Source organism: Sprattus sprattus (assembly GCF_963457725.1).
Source record: "Sprattus sprattus genome assembly, chromosome: 1".
Taxonomy (NCBI): domain Eukaryota; kingdom Metazoa; phylum Chordata; class Actinopteri; order Clupeiformes; family Clupeidae; genus Sprattus; species Sprattus sprattus.
Genome location: NC_137920.1, coordinates 345,024 through 360,000, shown reverse-complemented (window position 1 = coordinate 360,000; position 14,977 = coordinate 345,024).

Below are 14,977 nucleotides of genomic sequence, written 5' to 3'. Positions count from 1 at the left end.
GTGATAACCCCCCAAATCTTTCTCTCTGGCGGTCGGTTTCACACGCGTGAACATCGTTCAATTAAGAGATACCCTCTCTGCAGAACAAAGGACAACGCACGACAGTCGTATTGAACTTTTGGCCGAAGTTAAGAAAATACTTTGACGCGTCTAGTTGCAACCAAGTTATACCGGTAGTATATTACTGCAGCCCAGCAGTATTCTGAGTAGGATAAGGCGACCGGCTTCCCTTATTCGTTTCTCCAAGTCGACAGAACTTTACATCCTTCTAAATCAGCGGACCTCCAGCAAGGCCTCCGCGAGTTCAGCCGACGGGCTGCAAAGAAAGGACAGACGGACATCCATTGAACCTACGTGACGCGTTGTTCCAAGGATTCCGCGAAAACACCGTTGAATGCTTAGCAAGAGCATTCTTCACGTAAGGCTGACATCTGGGCAGAGATTAGTCTTATATGTGTGTTAATATATGTGTGAAAGTATTGTTGTTTTATTTCATTCATGATTTAAATGCTTACTTTGTAATTCACAGTGCATGGTTCGTAACCGTGCTATATCTTGCGTTTGTTTACTTTCGCTAACTTGTTAGAAACGTGCATGCACGTTCTCTCTCCCTCTCTCTCTAACTACCTCAATCACCGTCTAAACATATACACGTCATATCGCGAGTTAAGTGTTGTTGAATATCTTGTTTTGAATTAAGGCAGCTTGGATTTAGTCCTTAAGACAAGAATCCCTTTGTTCAGGCATTCTTTACCCAGAAAGGTGCCCTGCCCCCAACTAAGAAAACAAATGAGTTTAGGTCTCGGACCCCAGCCTTATCTCCTGAATTTAGGGCTAGCGCACTCTTCACTTCACTCAAACAGATTTTATTATCTGTGCGCTCGCATAGCCTTTCTCACTCCCCCTCTCTCCACTTAGCGCGTAACTGCGCATACCTGCGCGCGCACGCACGCACACACACACACACACACACACGGACGAGCAGGCTCTCATGCCCCTCCTCTGAAATCCCAACTCCACCTTGTGCCTTGTTTCAGTGTTATACTCAGTTGTTTATGTGATTAGTATTAGCCATTAATTACTATCTGTTACCTTTAATAAAGTGTTTATTTAGACTTAAACAATTGTCTTGTCGGTTGTTGTTCCAATATTCCACTGAAAGCCATTTTCCGCCAATCAAGAATTCCAATTGCCTTCACTTCTCTGATTGTTCCATGAAGTGTTATGGACTTTGTAGTGATATTGTAGTACGATAGTATTGTGGTACCATACTTAGACTGTAGCATAGTGGTATAACTAGAGCTTTTCATTAAATTTAGTAATTTAATTATAAAATATTAAATACTAAATTTAATGATTATTAAATTTTATGAGACTGATTTAATTAAACTAATGTAACAACCACGGTTTTACCTACACTGCCCATGTCTGCTAATCACACAAGGACACGCAGATACAGACGCACACGCACACGCACACGCACATGCACACGCACACGCACACGCACACGCACACGCACACGCACACACACACACACACACACACTACACAAACACACACACTTCCATCATGAAAACATTCTTCTCACTGTCCATGTCTGCTAATCACACACGCACACACACACACCAAACACACGCCATACACACATCATGCACACACCCAGGCACGTGCACAGATATTTTGGGGGGCAGGTGCTAAAAAAAAAAAAAGGGCACCCATCGCCAAAATTATTTATGAAATTAAAAATAATAATAATAAATAAATAAAACACAGAAGGATATTTTCAACTTATATATTAGTAGGGTAACTGATTCTCCCTCATTTAATTGGCCTGTTGATGGCCTGTTCCAAGTTAAAAGGGAGCGGCTACTCTGAGCTGCTTGCTGCAGTTCCCTGTCCTTCTGCTTCTTGAGTGTCTTTGTTTGGCATTATGCTGCAAATTTTGTGAATGAGATTAATCAATGTTATGGATAATAATTTTACCGTTTTCTGCATAAACAGCATTACACTTATTATGCTGTTCTCAACCTGTGTTTCCTCTTGGCAGGATAAGACACCTAGCTTATATTTCCCTTATTTAACTCTTTGTCACCCTCTACAATTACTAATACAAGTTTGATCGTTGTAAAACAGGCAAAACGAAGAGATACATAAATATCACGTTAAATATGTGGGACAAGGATAGCATAACAGCGAGAGCTAGCATAGTTTACCTGCTTTTTTCTAGCTGTGAATTCTCGTGACATTTATAAACATAAATTCAACATACTTTCGAAATTGTCTAAACGGCATTTATACAACATTAAACATGACAAACGTCAGTAAACAGCTGGACAATGCTTTGAAATCAAGTAAGTTGTTTGTTTATTTTTTTAGGAAACGTCGGACCAGTTATGTTTTCAGACGTAATGTTTTCAGCGGCACTAATGTTGTTGTTAATTTATAATAAACAATGTCGGGGGTTGCACAAACACTGTCATTACCTGTTTGTCTGATGCTGCAGGTCAGTGAAGAAGTAGGCTGCACCAGCCTGGCGCTGGCGCTCAGCACTGATGTGGGGGATGAGGAGGGAGGGCCGCGGCGGGAGGGAGGGCCGCGGCAGGGGCTTGTCTCCTCCTCTAAAGTTGACTGGTTTGTCCATGGACTGGTCACACTTCATGGACACACAGGTGGGTGTAGGGGAGAGTAACCTCTTGTTAGAGCTAGATCCCTCCATCCTAGAGAAGAAGAGGAGAACTTCCATCAGGAGAACATTCCTCTCATTGCTCATTTCTGCTTCACACACACACTCACACTCACACACACACACAGAATAAATCCTACAGTCATAATCTTACAGTCCAGCAGAAAAGTCTCCTTCTGTAAAGTTGACTGGTTTTTCCATGGACCGGTCAATCTTCATGGACACACACACCGCTGGATTGGCCATATGGCATGGCGGGCAAATGCCCGGTGGCCTGAAGCCTTTTATTTATTTTTTTCTTCATGCCATACTCGCGTCTAACGGAGCAGGCCACGTTAACTTCAATGCAGGCCACATTAACGCCAATTTCAGTTGAATAGGCAGAATTGCACGCGGGCCCTGGCCTTCAATTACTCTAGCTAAAGTTTTCAGCACTAGCTTCCTTAGTTTTAGACATAGATGTCTCGACAACTATTTATACTCCTTTAATACCGTACGTATCTTTGTCATGGTGGGTATTATTTTTGCAAAAAAAAATAGTAGCAATTAGAACAACAGCACATGATTAACCTACATACACTGAAGAAACAATAAAGAGAAACGATTCAATGAAACGAATAAGTTATTTTCTTTGGTATTTTGTCATTCAGAATTTCAGATTTGCAGTGGGGATTTCTGGGTAACATGTTTAACACTGTTAATGGACCAGATCATTTAAATATTCGTCTCGCGAGAAAGGTAACAAAGTGACATTAAGGCTGCTAACTGTCAATAGCAAAGGAGCAAGACTGCTATACCCTATTGTGAAGGCTACACGAGTCTATTGAAAATGTCTTATAAACACAAAAGTGGCAGTAAGAAAAGGCAAGAGAGAAACGAGCTGCAGGAGAACGTGGCAAAGCTACCCAAATTAGATTATTTAGATTTTTCAACAAACGTTCGCCAGTCCGTGGAGTCTGCTAGTGCTACGGACGACCCTCCTGCTAGCACGCAAGGCTCATCGAATGCCATTCAAATAGGTGAGTTAGTACAAGGGTATTTGATGGGCTGCCATGCCCCCTTTAACAAGTCGCAGTGGAGCACCCGTTTCATTATGTGTTTTTCAGATGTGGGTAAAGCAGGTGTGTCGCTTGTCATCCGTGTTTTAAGAGCGCTTTAGCACACTTTGACCCTGTGTTTACGTTACCGCGAGTCCGAGCGCGTCGCTATCCATGTTTCTAATACATTTGTCACTGTCCTGTCTACTTTCAAAGAGCAAGAGGACTTTGAGTGTGAGAGGTGTCGTGCCATCCGTGACCGCACCATGGCCAGGAGGATGGAAAACAGAACGTGTGTGTCTGTGTTTAATAATTTAGTTAGTTTCATCGTGTCTGCGTTGCTTGTATACACAATTTAAATATCCTATTGAAACTTCTTCTTGTAAATATTGTTAATACATTGTTTGCTGTTCCTCTTAATAAATTAGTTAATTACGTTATGTTGGACGTCTGTCATTTTTAAGATCAGGGTTATCATAAACAGTGCTATCTAGGCTACTTTCTGACCATTTCTAACGAGTTAAACAAGATTTCGTTCTTTGTGTACACACCTGTCACAATCATATCGATTACAAACATCTTTGTTTAGCGTAATAGGGAACGCCAAAGTAACTATAGGGCCCGTCAAAATAACGTTACGCCACTGTAGGCCTACAGATGTCATCATTGACAGGGTAGTCGAGAAGAGCGATCTGATGAAAAGGCTGCTTTTGTGATGAGGTAAAATAATACGCTGACTTGAAACACTCATAGTGGATCAGATTAAGTTAATTAATATGTTTTAATATAATTCCTTTACTTAAATTTAAGTAACAAGGTTGAAAGAAATGACATGTCTAAAACGTAATGTGACCTACGGTCAATAGATCATACTTTTGATAAGCCTACGATAACAGTATTTTGGGAGAACTTTTCATAAAGCTTCTCATAGTGTTAAAATGTTTGTGTCTCCTAGTGCACATTGATCGTTTAAGTCAGTGATTCCCAACAAGGGGTAAGTGGTACATACCACCTGAGGTGCGCAAGCAAACTGCAGGGGGTATGTGGTTAAATTAACGAATGTGTGCAGCATAGTCACTGCATGAGTGAAGGGGTACTCATGGTGTGACAAAAAGGCTTAAGGGGTACGCATGTCAAAAGCAGTTGTGGAAAAAACCCACGCTGTCACACAGCGCGCTTACATTTTTCCCCGTCAATACCTGGTGGTGGCCTGCTCTTGGTTAAAAATGCCCGGCCTGAAAAATTTCCACAGTCCAGCCCTGGATGTAGGGGAGCTGATAAATCGATCATTTGACTGGTCACTCTTCATGGACACACAGGTGGGTGTAGGGGAGTGTGACCTCCTGTTAGAGCTAGATCCCTCAATCCTAGAAAAGAAGGAGAACTTCCATCAGGAGAACATTACTATCACTGATCATAGCTGCCACACACACACACACACATGTTTTTTAGAGGAGTCAAAACAAGAGTGAATAGCAGAATAGGAGTATTTTGGCAAATTTAGCTTGGGCGCTACCCACATACTCAGTTGTTCCTTACCAGGGACGTGCACAGGAGTGTGCTAAGGTTGCTTGGGCAACTGCCCTTTTGCCTTGAGTAAAGTGCCCCTCCGAGGGAAAAAAAAATTATAATATTTTTTTTTCATAGTTCATTTCAATAGTTTTTTAGTAAATGTAAACACCTGCAGAATTTCATGTAGACCTAGTTTTTAAAAAATCGCCACCCGAAATAAAGTAGCCTTCTTCACTTCCAATCAATAAGCCTATAGGCAACTGCCATTCAAAATTCCTGTGCACGTCCCTGGTCCTTACAAATGTGGCACCATTTAAAAGGGAAATAAACTGGCTTTCCAATGGTATAAGATGTATTGCCAAGAAGCATTGTTACAACAAAGAAATAATCTACCAAACACAAATGTCCTTACTTTTTGTTGCAATGCTTATATATAATTTTCACATATCAGAGCTAACTACTTTAGATTGGCCTAAGATTATGGCTACAAACACTAGCTTAAGCACAAATCAAATCTTGCTAGCTTGCAAACTTGCGCCTTATAGCTTTGATTTGCCTTAGTCATGTAATGGTATTATATTGTTTTTTTTAATTAACGTTTCTGAAGTTCCAGAATTCTGCATCTCAAACTCACTCCAAGATGAATCTGAAGACCAAACATCTAACCCTGAAACCACACACACACACACACACACACACACACACACACACACACACACATACACACACACAAACATACTCATCTCAAACTCACTCCAAGATGAGGCTGTAGCTTACACCAACCCTGACTTTCATATCACCATTTTTACACTTTTTACTTTTCATCCTTAGTATATGCCTAGTGGCACCTGACTTTAAAATATACAATTTTTTTAGGTAAATTACATAATTCTAATAGATTAAAACTTTCAGTATTGTCAAATGTGAACTGAATGCTTCATCATTAAGGTTGAAAGTGAGCTCTTTCCCTCTTGACAGGAGCCTCTCAAGCATGTCAGACCATGGCAGAGGAGGTCTATGCAATCCAACCTAGCCTATTTGTAATGATTTATTGAAAAAAGGAATGTACATTTTTAATACACTTGTTACTGATACTGATCTCGCTCCAATCTGGCTGATTCACGACTGCTATTTAGCGTTCTTAAATTCGGTTGTAAGTTAAGAATGAATCCCAGATGAGAAAACTTTCTCAACTTAAACATCTTAAAAGTGCCATCCTAACAAGTAAGTAGACTTAAAATCAGATTTAAATTGTAATTATTTTGATTTGGGAAAGGAAGTGTCCCGTATTGAGTTGTATTTTGTGCAGGTAAGAAGACAACTTTCCTTGTTTCTACTCTGTCGTTGACAGTATGCACAGATATCCATGTTCTTATATGCCTGCAGGGTTTCCGCTACGTTCATTTCAGCGTGGCGGGCCGCCGCACCTTCGTCATTCCCCGCCACGAATCGGAAAAAATCGGAGCCCTGTTTTTTGGTGTGTTATTTGCCACATCAAAGGATTCGTCTGCCTTTCCCGCACTTGATCAGCATTCCACGGCTTACCACAGCCGGTTTACATACTCCCCCCGCCCCCTCTCTCGTTTCTGACACACTGGCCCTCAAACTAGAAACCGAACAACTGGATCAGAGGTACGTGACGTTGAATTAATTTTATTTTACATGTGAGAACAAGTTGTTGAACATTGTGCAGGGGTTACATCGTAGGCCTAATATGTTGTAGACGTAGACAGCTGGTTTCTCACATTGCGTCTATTTCGGGAGGCTAAGTAAATAAGCTTCAGTAACGGTCATTTCTAAACGCACAGCTGTGTGTGGTCCCTCAATGAGCCCTGCACTTGTAGCGGATGACAACAGAGCAAAGTTTGTTAAAGGTAGCAAGTCCGAGGCCTGCGTGGTTTTAAAATAGGCGGACACCTTCGCAGAGCTCATAGATCTATTAGTTAGGCTAAGGACAAGCCGACCAACTTAGCGATTTCGTTCGTAATAAATACAAGAACAGTTAAACAAGTAGCCTAATAGCTAGTAATTCCCGCCGGAGTTTTCGAATCCAAAATGTCAACGCGTCCTCTTCAAAGATAATAATAAAACAGACCTGAGAAACAGGCTACAGGGGGAGCACCTGGCTGCGTGCATGCGCATCAGCATCAATGGACCTTCAGTCCTCGAGTTCCCATATCAGAAGGCCTTAGAGCAGTTCTTTAAGAAAACAAGGCGTATTAAATGCTCTGAGCCAGCCTGCCAGATGTGCCATTGAATACTATGTCTGATGTACCCCTTCTCCTCTGTTTTATCCATTATGTACAATTTAATTTAACTTTTTGTGTTGCACATTTTTAAGTTTATCTAATCAAAAAATAAAAAAGTTTCATTTTAAAGAAAAAACATACTTTTTGCAACCCAACGCTGTTTTAAGTTCTGCATTTCTGAGTAACAGTTGTAAATAAAGAGAATTAACTGGAAACATTTGTAGTTGTGTTTATATTGTGATCTCATTGGTGTAAATTATTACAGGGGGTCGCCATGGTTGGTGGGGTCCTGCCACCCAGGGCCGGCGCCACGGGGCCCTGGATCTATTCTTGAAAAGGCCAGCTGCACTTATTTTTACATCAGTGAAGTTTTGCCAAATAGGTAGCTCATGAGGACCCATACTTTGTACACCTTTAAGGACCTGAAATAATGACATTGTCCCGTATTTAGAAACAAAAGTACAGTTCTGTATTGAGCTGAAACTGGGCCCACAATTCGGTTAAAATGCAGGAAATTGCGTCTAAGAAATACAACATTTTCTGGGGTGGGGCCCCCAGACCCCCCGCTGAGGTGCCACCGCACCTTACAGGAAATCCTGGGGGAAACCCTGGCCTGACAAACTCTTCAGCATGAGGTCTGTCATAAACAACACATAACAAGACATCTTGCTGTCCAGCAAACACACACACACACACACTCCTCACCTCTCCTTGGAGAGACTCATGTTAGAGGCAGCACCCCCCTCCTCAGGAGCTGATCTTACTCTAGAGAACAAGGAGAGAAGAACCTCCATCATCAGAACATTAGTCTCACCACACACACACACACACACACACACACACACACACACACACACACACACACACACACACACACACACCTCCATCATCAGAACATTAATCCCCACTGACACACACACACCTCCATCATCAGAACATGAATCATCACTGACCCACACATACTGTATATAAACACACACCTCCATCATCAGAACATTAATCACCACACACACACACGCTCACACACACACCTCACCTCTTAGCTCCATGGCTGGTGTGCTGTTCCTCAGAGAGACTCATGTTAGAGGCAGCACCCCACTCCTCAGGAGCAGATATTACTCTAGAGAACAAGGAGAGAAGAACCTCCATCATCAGAACATTAATCACCACACACACACACACACACACACACACACACACACACACACACTTCCATCATCAGTACATTAATCACCACACACACACACACACACACACACACACCTCCATCATCAGAACATTAATCACAACTGATACACACACACACACACACCTCCATCATCAGAACATTAATCACCACTGACACACACACACACACGCGCACACACACACACACACACACACACACACACACACACACACACACACACACACACACACACACACACACACACACACACACACACACACACACACACACACACACACACACACACACACACACACACACACACACACACACACACTCCATTGTCAGAACATTAAATCACCACAGACACACACACACACACACACGCTCACACACACACCTCACCTCTTAGCTCCATGGCTGGTGTGTTGTTCCTCAGAGAGACTCATGTTAGAGGCAGCACCCCACTCCAAAGGAGCAGATATTACTCTAGAGAACAAGGAGAGAAGAACCTCCATCATTAGAACATTAATCCCCACTGACACACACACACACACACACACACACACACACACACACACACACACACACACACACACAGACACCTCCATCATCAGAACATTTATCACCACACACACACACCTCCATCATCAGAACATTAATCACCACACACACACACACACACACACACACACACGCGCGCGCACGCGCGCTCACAGACACACACACACACACGCTCACACACACACACCACACACACACACACACACACCTGAATTAAATGTATACCATTCTGCATTATAATCTAATTTAAAATGAATTAAAACCTTCAATATTGTCAAACTTGAACTGAATGCTGAAAGTGAGCTCTTTCCCTCTTGACAGCATTTTCAGGCTATGACGGAGGAGGTATATGCAATCCAATCTAGCGTATTTGTAATTCATTTAAAGAATGCAGTTGCAGGTCTTTAGAAAAAGGGGATGTACATCTGTAATGTACTTGTACTGATACTGATCTTGCTGAAGGCCTGTCATTTCAGTCATCCAGTGGTCTGATCCACTTTCAGCAATTTCAGAAACTCTGTGTTCATTACAAAAATACTCGAATGCAGGCAACAAATCAGGGTATTTAGTCTGACGAACTAACTAATTAATATTCTTTGAAAATGGTGTTCACTATTCAACAAAAGAGCCAACAAGGTAAATGGCAAATCTGAATTTTTGTATCATGAATGGTAAATGAAACACTAGAACACAACATACTGTATCTGGTCCTCCATGTCTGTTGCAGGTTGGGCTTTTGTGATGATTCAGTCATCTGTCCTCACAGGAAATCCCAGGGCTTGCTAGGGAGAATCATCACTGCTTTACATCTGGAGACCTGGGGGTAAAGGGGACACTTATTTGTTAAATCAGAGCATTAATATATTAAATTAATCTAAATATAGATGTGTGTATTTGAGCTCTTTCCTGGGGTTACTGGAAAGATATGCAAGATTTGTGAACGAAGTATGTGGACTAAAATGTTAATGCTGCACAGTTCATGAATAAGGACATTTTGGAAGGCCAAGGCCATCAACGACACCACTGCTTCACTGGAGCATAAGTGTGATTTAGTCAAAATGCATGCTCATATTATTCAAGACAATCAATACAAAACAGACTTGTGGGGCTTCTTCCATCATTCAAATGTAATGTCAGTGTTTACAGAAAAAGATGAAAGGGATACAGATTTGTTAAAAGAGAGCATTGATGTCTAAATTGTATGAATGGATGTCTGCATTTAAATAAATGTACAAAAACTAATTTCATGGTCTTATCCACTTTTAGCAATTTCCAAAATTCTGTGTTTATTACTTAAAGACTAGAATGCAGGCAACAAATGTATTAAGTCTGAGCAGAGACTCTTTTACCAGCCTAAATCTAATACCTAATTATCTCGGTACATACAATGGAAAAATACAATACTTTTTCGAGGGGCTTACAATGACCTGCAAAGAACTGTTGGATGAGCACCGCCCGTCAATTACATTTTCTTTTATCAGACAGCCAATCAAATGCCAGGGTGGGCGGGATTGGGATTTCCCCTCCCGGAGACCACAATTTAAAGAGTAAGCAAGGAGTTTCCCCCAAACTACTCTTTGCCCAAACCAAAACCTTCTCTTTGCCCAAACCTATCAGGCTTTTAGGATCCTCACCTGGCCTCACTTTTCATGGCCAAATTGAAACATTTCGATGTTTATGTCATCGTTTGTCTTGAGTTTTAACCTCGTTCCGACAGGCGCTTTGTCTGTCACTGTAGGCGAGACTCATCCGGTCGTAACATAAAGTCTATAGCCTACGTGTTGACAGTCAAAAAGCATACAAGTATAACGAATGTGTAATGGATTTAGTGTACAGTACGTTTTGCCTTGTATATACAGCTCAAAGAGGGTATTATGCCGTATACGTATGCAACTTTACCACAGGTTTACCGTGTATTGTGCACGATAAGTGCGATTCCTCTATATTTTTACATATCTTTCCATGTGGGTTAGAGGAGAAAGCCACGCGAAATGTTCAAATGTTGGTCAAACGTTCTCGATGTAGGCTAGGATAAATATTTTCCGAAGGACGTCTACGGCTACCCCCATTTTAGTTGTAGCATCATCACCATTAAGACGCGAAGCTAGACTGTTTTATTTTGTATATTTAACAATTGTAGTGATGTCATACCCATTTAAACTGCTCCTTGTGATGCATGCTGACGCTTTAAGAGATCTTTTATCAACTTACCTTCGATAATCCGTTTTTCTGTCGCTGAAATGCAGTCTTCCAGATGAAAACAAAATGGAGGGTCTAAAAGTAACTTTTTAGTTTCACTTAGGTGTGGCCTGATTTAAATGTCTGGAGGACGTGGTCAATACTGTAACATGATCAACCCATTCTTTCCCATTAAGGCGGTGTTTGGGACAGTTAAAAAGTTTCATAGATATACGTCAGTAAACTCAACTTATAATACCCGTCAGCGATTGTTAGATTTAGGTTTAGATGTAAAAATGAAGCTCATTTTCTGGAATGAGGTTTTTAACCAAGTATGTAAATAAAGTTTTCAATGAAGTGCGTTGGTTTCTTGTCGATGTCATTATTATCATTACAGTGCATGAAATGCCCTGTATTGTTATTCCTAGGCTTCTTCTTCTTCTTATTCTTGTTACCTTTTTCTGCGATTAATTCAGCCCGAACCACTTAACGTAGAAACTTCATTCAAACTTTGTCGCGTAGGTCTTGTAAACGACACTTATGCTATGTATTTTTCACTTTTCTAAACTTTATACTTTTTAAGATATTAAAGAAAAACGAATATAAATTTCTCCCATTGACTTACATTGGGCCATTATGACATCATAATAGGGTCGTTAAACTGGCTTGCACCTGTGCTTTACTCTGCCGTGCTAAGGCAAAAGACCGTAACTTCAAGTTTGGTCAAAAATGAGTTTTTGACGTATTTGTAAAATATCAGCAGTAATTAAACAAATGTACTGATATTAAATGTACCACTAACATGCCATTATCAAATTAAAGCCAGTGACATCAGTATTTTGGTTGATTTCACGATGTATAGGCTACCGACAGTTAGCATACCAAGCTAGGTAGCATTACCATTAGAATTGCATGGCAGATATGCTAAGCTATCGGGCTATTCCCCCACCCAGTGCCTGTGGCTAGTCCGAAAAAGGTGCATCTAAATCGGGTAACTTCGCTTGGCGAGCGGGGGCATGTGGAGGGGGAAAATGGGCCTCATTCTCTATCGTTCTCTCTCTCTCTCTCTCTCTCTCTCTCTCTCTCACACACACACACACACACACACACACACACACACACACACACACACACACACACACACACACACACCCCAATGGACTGACATAGATGTTTTATGTGTTTCATGTGACAATTCAAGTTCATTGTTTTATGTGCTTAATGTGATAATTCAATGGTGTGTGTGTGTGTGTGTGTGTGTGTGTGTGTGTGTGTGTGTGTGTGTGTGTGTGTGTGTGTGATAATCATTGTATTGGTAATTGTGATAAATGAAATAGTATTACTACTGATTAATTAATAGGGTCATTATTCCATTGTTATCATACCACTGAGCTTTAACATAGAAGTTACTGCCTTCTGCCTTAGTATGCTTCACTGACACCTGTGCCAAATCCAAAGAACCTCTTCTCTCTCTGTCCCTCTCAATTTAACTGTAACTAGGAACATTAAGACACCATCCATTCTCTATTTTTTTTTCTCTCCATCTCTCCATCTTTCTCTCTGTCAACTTTCTCTCACACTCAATCTCTCTTCTTCACTCCATTTTTATCTCCTTTTTTCAATATTTTCACTCTCTCTTTATCTCTTCATCCAGAGCCACTCTTGTTCACTCTTCTTTCCTTCTTCCACTCTTCTTTCCTTTCTTATTTTCTTCTTCCATTTTTCTTTCCTTCTTCCACTCTTCTTGCCTTTCTTTTTTCCTTCATCCACTCTTCTTTCCTTCTTCCACTTTTCTTTCCTTTCTTCACTCTTCTTTCCTTCTTACACTCTTCTTTCCTTTCTTCTTTCCTTCTTTCACTCTTCTTTCTTTCCTTATTTCCTTCTTCCACTCTTCTTTCCTTCCTTCACTCTTCTTTCCTTTCTTCTTTCATTATTTCACTCTTCTTTCTTTTCTTCTTTCCTTCTTCCACTCTTATTTCCTTTCTTCACTCTTCTTTCTTTTCTTCTTTCCTTCTTTCACTCTTCTTTCCTTTCTTCTTTCCCTCTTCCACTCTTCTCTCCTTTCTTCACTCTTCTTTCCTTTTGTCTTTCCTTCTTCCACTCTTCTTGCCTTTCTTTTTTCCTTCATCCACTCTTCTTTCCTTCTTCCACTTTTCTTTCCTTTCTTCACTCTTCTTTCCTTCTTACACTCTTCTTTCCTTTCTTCTTTCCTTCTTTCACTCTTCTTTCTTTTCTTCTTCCTTTCTTAACCTTTGCATTTCATGCACTGGTATTTCCTTCAGGAAATGCATTTTCTAGTTATTATTATTATTATTTGCCAGTTTAATACATTCAAGTAGGAGTGGCCTATGAGTACAACAGGATATGTTAGACTACCGTAATGGATTTCGGCTGTTGAATTTCGTAAAATAGGACTACTGGACTGTTTGCAAATTATGTTCAAGCTTGCATCTTTTGCCAGTGGTTGCTAAAGTATTAGCCTCAGTTCAGTTCAACTATAAGAATGTAGTGAGGAACTCAACCTATTGCTGTCTTCTGGGGGAATTTGATTTTGTATTTATCAGTTTTAATTAATAATTTTTTCAATTAAATATATTTCCCTGTGGTAACCTGCTTGTGGTGACTATGGTGTTCCCTCTGACACCGGACCAGGCTGGGTTAATAAAGCTTTGGTGACCTGCTTGTGGTGACTATGGTGTTCCCTCTGACACCGGACCAGACTGGGTTAATAAAGCTGGTGGCATCAATCTACTCTCCACAACAGCACATTATTACTAGAATAATGGTATTACCCATTTAACACTTTGTTCAAAACAGACAATTTTATTCTCTTTCCGTATGGCTAAGACATCTTACATTTTACATGTTTACATTTTGAGACATTTATTTCTTAATTTCTGAATATAAAATCAAAAGTCTTACTGGCGTAAGAAACTCATCCCATTTCTCTGAGGTAGTTCAACACTTAAAGATTCAACAAACCTTTCTTTCTGTTGTGTTATAAGAGAACACGATTTTTTCAAACCACATCTGTGCCTTATGATTCTGTTTCAGGCCTTTTCTTTCATTTGTCTACATTTCCCCGGCCATGAGTGGCCACTAGATGGCAGTAAAACACAACGGATTAGCTGTATTACTGCCAGTGGCGTCAGACTATGAGCTCCAAATATTGGAGTTTATGTGGTAAAGGTGCTGCTTGCCCATAAAACAAAACACACACACACACACACACACACACACACACACACACACACACACACACACACACACACACACACACACACACACACACACACACACATACACACACACACCCATATGATCAAGGCAAAGTTGTATTTATAAAACCAAATATAATACATTCACCTGAGACACACACCACACACACTGGTCTTCCTGTATTCTTTATATCTGTGCTGCTGTAAAGGGGCTGAACTGGAGATAACACAGATCTGCTTCCACCAGTGAGGTACACGCAACACATACTCTCTTACACACACGTACATACACACACACACACACAATAATGGCGTTTCAGATGACAGATACACACACATACACACTAGCTCCTCAACATATATCAAAG